Source organism: Jaculus jaculus, chromosome 4 (assembly GCF_020740685.1).
Source record: "Jaculus jaculus isolate mJacJac1 chromosome 4, mJacJac1.mat.Y.cur, whole genome shotgun sequence".
Classification (NCBI taxonomy): domain Eukaryota; kingdom Metazoa; phylum Chordata; class Mammalia; order Rodentia; family Dipodidae; genus Jaculus; species Jaculus jaculus.
In genome coordinates this window covers 89,253,752-89,260,421 of record NC_059105.1, presented here as the reverse complement: position 1 = coordinate 89,260,421, position 6,670 = coordinate 89,253,752, and the positions used below count along the sequence as shown (strand labels likewise).

Sequence of the window (6,670 nt, the reverse complement as noted above, 5' to 3'; positions counted from 1 at the left end):
TGTTGAGGGCTCCTTCAAACATAAGGACAGATGTCTTCCTAACACTTTACTGGGTATTGCCTATTCACATACAAACATATTGTCCCAGCACTGCATTCTGGTGACCTCAACATGGCTGCTTTATGTCTAGTGAACATTCAATTCTGTTCAAAATTTAAACTCTTTTTCTAAGACTGGTGCACTCCTATCCAAAGTGCTTGCTACAAATACTAAGAATGTTGGGAACTTGCTCTCTATTTACACTATTTACAATGACCCATCTAGGCTGGAATTGGTTCAGGATCAAAGTGCTCAAGTAGACAGTGACTCTCCTGTCTCCTTCTCCATGGCAACAGGAGCAGTAACTGCAGGTTGGGTCCTTGGCACAGCAGCAACAGGGGCATATGGTATTGGCCTGGGCTGAGTTTAACTGACTTTCTGGTGCAAGGTGGAACAAATGTTTGCATCTATGTCTTGGCTGCTGCAGCTGAGGACCAGTTTTGACACAGGTTTGGGGATTCTAATGCTTGCAGCTTTGCCTCTGACTCCATACCACAGCTCTCCCAGTTTCTAACAAGCAAGTCTTCGGTTAAACATTATCTGCTTAGTCACCCAAATAATGTCTAGCACTTGCAACAGGGAATGGTAAAGTTCACACAAACGCAAAGCCTTTCTTGTAACTCTCCTAACAGTGCTATTCATATCCCTGTGGGTTGAGTCTAAGTCACCACTCAAGGTATGGCCTTCACACTCCAGAGATGGGCTACCTAGAGCTGGTTGCCTTCTAACTAAATCAAGCATTCCTTGCACTCTTGGGCTCCTCTCAACACAAATTCCTACTTTGTCAAGCAGTTTAAATGTGTGTTTCAAATTTACTTGAAATAACTTTAATATTATGTCCAAAGAGCTACAGTTCCTTGGCCAATAAAAAAAAAAAAACCCTTACGTGTCATTTCCTGTTGTCACGTAATGTAGATCATTACTCACTCCACAGCTTTGCAGCATGCCACGCCAGAGGCAAAACCCGAACTAAGACTGCACAGCCTGTTCCCCATGCACAGCTAATTGGCTGCTCTGCAGTGTGTATATGCACTTCTGCTCTCACCTGTGGAGTTGGAATCTTATGAAGAAATCAGTTGGATTGGTTTTAGAAGATATTTTTGGCCATTGTGTCTATTACTTCAAATCTATTACTTAATAACATGTAAGAGCAAACTTACATTCGTAAGTTTGTACATTCATAGTATTTCATGAAATGGTAACAGAAGAGAAATTTGTCATTTCAAAAAGATTCAAGAGGGCTGGAGAGATGGCTTAGCAGTTAAGACACTTGCCTGCGAAGACTAAAGATCCAGGTTCAATTCTCCAGCCTCCTCCCCGCATAAGCCAGATGCACAAGGGGGCGCATGCATCTGGAGTTCGTTTATAGTGGCTACAGCCCCTGGCACACCCATTCATATTCATTCTGTGTGTGTGTGTGTGTGTGTGTGTGTGTGTGTGTCTGTGTGTGTGTCTGTGTGTATCTGTCTGTCTGTCTCAAATAAATAAATAAATAAAAATAAATCTTAAAAAAATTCAAGAGAGGCAAGTCATTAAAACTGTAAAAACCGCAGAAGTACATAAAGGTTCTATCCTTAAAATGCTTTTCAGCTGTGTTTAAATTCTCAACCCAGAGGCTCTTTTTATTTGGTTGGCTAGTTTTTGTTTTGTTTTGTATTTGTCTTTTTGAGGCAGGATCTCAAGTTCTAGCCTAGACTGGCCTGAAACCCACTCTGTAGTCCCTGACTGGCCTCAAACTCAAGATGATCCTCCTACCTCTGCCCCCCGAGTGCTGGGATTAAAAGGCGTGTGCCACTCTGCCCAGCTTCAACCCAGAGTCTCATCTGAATCTTGCACCGCTCCAAGACACTAACACTGGAGCTTATAAAAGCTTCAGTATGGACATGTTATATGGAAAGAAGGAATAGAGGAAGGAAAGAAGGAAGAGAGGGAGGGAGAAAGGAAGGGAGGGAGCAAAAGAGGGAGGGAGAGTAGAAGACAAGGAAAGAAGAAAGAAAGCTGCTCAGAAGAATACTCAAGAATGTCCTGACCCTACATCATAATATTGATGAGTGAATATGCATGCACATATCTTAAAGTGTATTTACATAAAAAATGTGTAAGTTATTAAAAAACCCTTTTGTGACTTCACTGCCCTCCCAGGGGCATTCTGTTGCTGGAGGTACTGCAATACCAGATCGATGCATGGAGTGGATGGAGCAAACTCCTATTCCAACTCCTAGTTCCAAAAATCCATTTAATATACTGACCTCAGATAGAGGACCTATCAGATATTAAACTGATAAGAACAGATACTGCACTTGATCTTAGCCAAAAGGCTGACAAGAGATGTGACTTCAATTTTTTTTGTTTAGTTTTATTTATTTATTTGAGACAGACAGAGAGAGAAAGAGGCAGAGAGAGAGATAGAGAGAATGGGAGCATCAGGGCCTCCAGCCACTGCAAACAAATTCCAGATGTGTGTGCCCCCTTGTACATCTGGCTAACATGGGTCCTGGGGAATCAAGTCTTGAACCAGGGTCCTTAGGCTTCACAAGCAAGTGCTTAACCACTGAGCCATCTCTCCAGCCCAAATTCACTTTTAATAGACTCATTTGAAACTCCTTCTGAGTCTGGTCCCATCATATCATAGGCCAGCTTTGTGATTCTATTTGTGGTCATTTTCCTGGCCAAACTTTTGCTGTTTTGATGCAGTTATAGGGCAGGCTTGTTACCTATGGTCCATGTCAGACTTTAGTTTCTAGGCCAGTTTTCCAATGTAAGCTGGCTTCCATGAGATGAACACTTCCTTCTGTTCAAGGAACAGTGAACTTGGAATTCACCACCTGCAGAACAATTATCCCAGACTTAGAGTCTTAAATCTTCAATTTCTGTTTTATACCATGCAAAAAACATAGTCCTAAGACAATATGACATGGAAGTATTGCATCTCATTCAATCCAAGTCTACCAGCTTTTGATTTAGAAATTGAATAGTAGCAACTTTGCTGGACTGCTATACATCACAGCAGAGGTTTGGTAAGAACCAGTTTCCACACTTGTGGCTATTTGCCACATAAGTATGTGATAATTCAGAAACTCCCTCCCTCATACTGTACTATTCCATCAGTCTTTTACATACAGCACTGAGCACCTGTTATGGGGATAGGAGATACGATGGTGCACGGAGAAGGTCTGCTATTGTGCAGGGTAGGTTCCAATGAGTCATTCAACCTCTGAGCAGTCTGTGAGCTCCTGCAGAACACAAAGCTCATGTAAATCATCTTTGCATGGCTGGTACTCAGCACAGGTCTAGCACAAAGAAAATGTGTAATCAGTAGAATTAAATAAAATTAATTCAAATCAAATCATATTCTCTGAAAGTAAAGTTCTCACAAAACTTGGTAGCTCTTTTCCATAGTATGAGAGATTCAGTTGTTCCCTGTTTCTCTGAATTTAATTTAACTAATACAACAACCTTGTTTGGATTAGGTCTGCATGACACATAGACAACCTTATTTTCCAAGTAGAGTTTTTGCCAAGTTTTGTTCCTTTTATTTTTTTTTTTTTCCAAAATCAGACTTGACTTCAGAAAATTGAACTCTAAAAGATTAGATCAGGACTTCCAAAACAATGTTTAAATGTGGCATGTTTTCACACAGGAAACATTGGAGACAGTTCCAAAGTAAGCAATAGAAACAGTCAAAGGTCAAGCTATGTAAGAAGGGAATTTCATCCAAACACAGAATAAAAGGAATAAATATTCAATCTCTACACACTATATGCAAGCATTCCATGTATATTTTTGCACACCCTCATTAATCATCTCTCTTCCTCCTGCTATAACCTCTAGTGAAACTTAAGGTTTTAAACACTACTTTTATTTTCTGGTTCATAAATTATTTTAACACAGAAACTTTAATTTAGCAAATATGTGACTGCCTACTTTGTGCCAGACACCGTGCTAGGGAATCCAAGTGGCTTTAGGACAGGACATCAGCCAATCCTCACACTACTGTTTCCCCCAGAGAACTAGAAACAGCTGTTCTCCTTCAAACCTGCTTCCGCAACCTCCACTTTTCGCAGCTTTTGAGAAGAAGTTTGCATGCAATTCTCTTTGCCCAATCGCTCCCAAATGGAAATGATTTTCTGGGAACAGGAGAAGAAAAGCACTTTGCCTCAATGAGATCTGCTCGTGTGTTTGGGGATGTTGGCCTGTAGAACCTATAACTGTCTGTACAGCTGTCTTGCAGAAGAACAGACATCGTGGCAGGCAAGGACAAACAGGAAAGGAAGCTTTCAGTCAGCTACACCAACCCATCCTTGCTGGGTTTCCCAGCCAACTCATCAGAGGAGCAATAAAGATGACCTTAGCCACAACCTGGAAACTTAATATGGACACACTTACCTTTGCTTTAGTAAGTGAAATAGCTCAGTTTAATGGAGTTCTTGGAGCCACTGTCCTCACTGTTGTGCTTGGAGGTGAGTTGGTATTGAAACGGAGGAGGGAAAACAGCACCAAAGCGTCCAAACGACAAAGGGTAACCTGCAGTGGTTCATATGGACTTCTAAAGGTAAACGCTGAGTCCACTAATCTGACTATTGTGACATGTACACATCAATACACATTGGTCTAAAACTATAGAATGAATCTTATTTAAACAATAAAGTGACAATGGTGTGTCAGTACAGTTTCACCAGCTATAACAAATGGATCATTCTGGTGGGGGAAATGAATAACAAAGGAGGCTATGCATGTTACAGAGCAGAGAATGTTTGAGAAGTCTCTGTTGTTTTCACTCAATTTGTCTGTAATACTAAAATTTCACTTAAAAATAAGGTTTGGGGCTGCAGAGATGGCTTAGTGGTTAAGGTACTTGCCTGCGAAGCGTAAGGATCCATATTCAACTTTCTCGATCCCACATAAGCCAGGCACACAAAGGTGAGGCAAATGCAAGGTCCCACATACTCACTAGGTGGCACTAGGAGTTCGATTGCAGTGACTGAGGCCCTGGTGCCAGATCATTCTCTCTCTCTCAGAAAAGAAAAAAGAAGGAAGAAAGGGAGGGAGGAAGGGAAGGAGGGAGGAAAGAAGGAAAGAAGGAAGGAAGCCTGCCAGTCATGGTGGAGCATATCTTTAATCCCAGCACCCAGGAAGCAGCGGTAGGAGGATTTCTATGAGTTTGAGGCCAGCCTGAGACTACATAGTAAACTCCAGTTTAGCCTGGGCTAAAGTGAGACCCTACCTTGAAAACCAAAAATAAATAGATTAAAATAAAATAAAGTCTGTTAAAAAATATATATACTGATCAGGGCTGGGGATGGGGCTCAATGAATAGAGTGCTTACCTAGCTTGCACAAAGGTTGAGTTTGATCCCCGGTATCATATAAACAGGGCATGGTGGCCCAAGCCAATAATGCTAGCACTTGGGAAATAGAGGAGGAACATCAGAAGTTCAAAGAAACCTTGGCTACATAACTTAAGACCAGGCTGAGCTACATGAGACTGTCTGGAGAAAACAATATATATCCACTATCTTTAGAAGGATCTTGTTTAAACAGACATTTATGTAGCTATGGTCGCTTTAAAGTTTAATGTTCTTGGAGAAGACTGACAGGAGGCCAGGAGTTCACTTCTGATTTCTAAAACTGATGTACTAATCAAGAGAATCAATTGCGAAAAGTGTGACATATTTATCTGAATTAAGAAGATGCGATCTTATCTGTTTACCAGAGTTTATGGATGGCTCATCCCCTTTGTCTCAAAAAAACAAAAAATGGAAATATTCATGCTTTCCAGTCAACCACTGTCCTGTTGCTGAAGTCTCGCACTAGAAATGTGAAGCCAAGTGTGGTGGCATACATTTAGAATTTGGGAAATGAAGGCAGGAAGATTAGGAGTTAAAGGCCAGCTTCACCTATGTATTGAGTTCAAGCCCAACCTGGGTTTCATGAGACCCTATCTCAAATTAAATATATAAGTGGTTTTTTGATTTTTTTTTTTTAATTAAAGGTGCCATTCCTACTTTGTGGTATTTTTCCTCTTTATACACATTCCCTCTCCAGGATAGAGCTATGACTTCACTTGCATGAGGGAATAATTTGCTGGCCCCAAAGGAGTTTGTGGAATCCTGAGAGAATATGTTATGTGATGGGCCTTGAAAGGGGAGCATCTGGTTGCCCTAAGTATAATGCTTGTGGCAGAAAAAATGGCCATAAATAGCTTTAACAGAGACCAAATGTGTCCATTTCAATGCAGGGTTTTATCACCCACCAAGGGAATTTAGCAGAGTGAAAGGAGAGGAAGGGGAGAGAGACATTGTAGCAGGGCACGGTTCATAACTCTTTTATTAGGACCAGTGGGTCAAGGTCTTTAATAGCTGTAAGATGGAAAGTTAAAGTCATAGTTACCCAGCCACATTTAAAAAATGCAAACAGAAAATTGAAAGAGAAGCCTAGTTTGTCCAAAGGCTGGCAGAAAGAAAGAAGTATATTTAAAAGGCAATGTGTGCTTTTTGTTTAATCAGAAAATACTTTCATTAGAAAAAAAATTTATAGCAAAATTTCTTCAGTGGCCTTGTATCCTGATAAATTCAAGATTTTCTTAGTCTGTGTTCAGAGAAATGGGTTGAGAACATTAGACTAAAGAAAAT

The 6,670-nt window shown here is 40.7% G+C and overlaps 1 non-coding gene across 1 annotated transcript; it reads right to left on the bottom strand.

Annotated features, from left to right (window-relative positions):
- Positions 1-2,178: 2,178 nt before the first annotated feature.
- Positions 2,179-2,369, bottom strand: LOC123460305. The gene has a single exon (XR_006636885.1). It is a non-coding gene; the product is annotated as a U2 spliceosomal RNA (small nuclear RNA).
- Between the last annotated feature and the right edge of the window lie 4,301 nt (positions 2,370-6,670).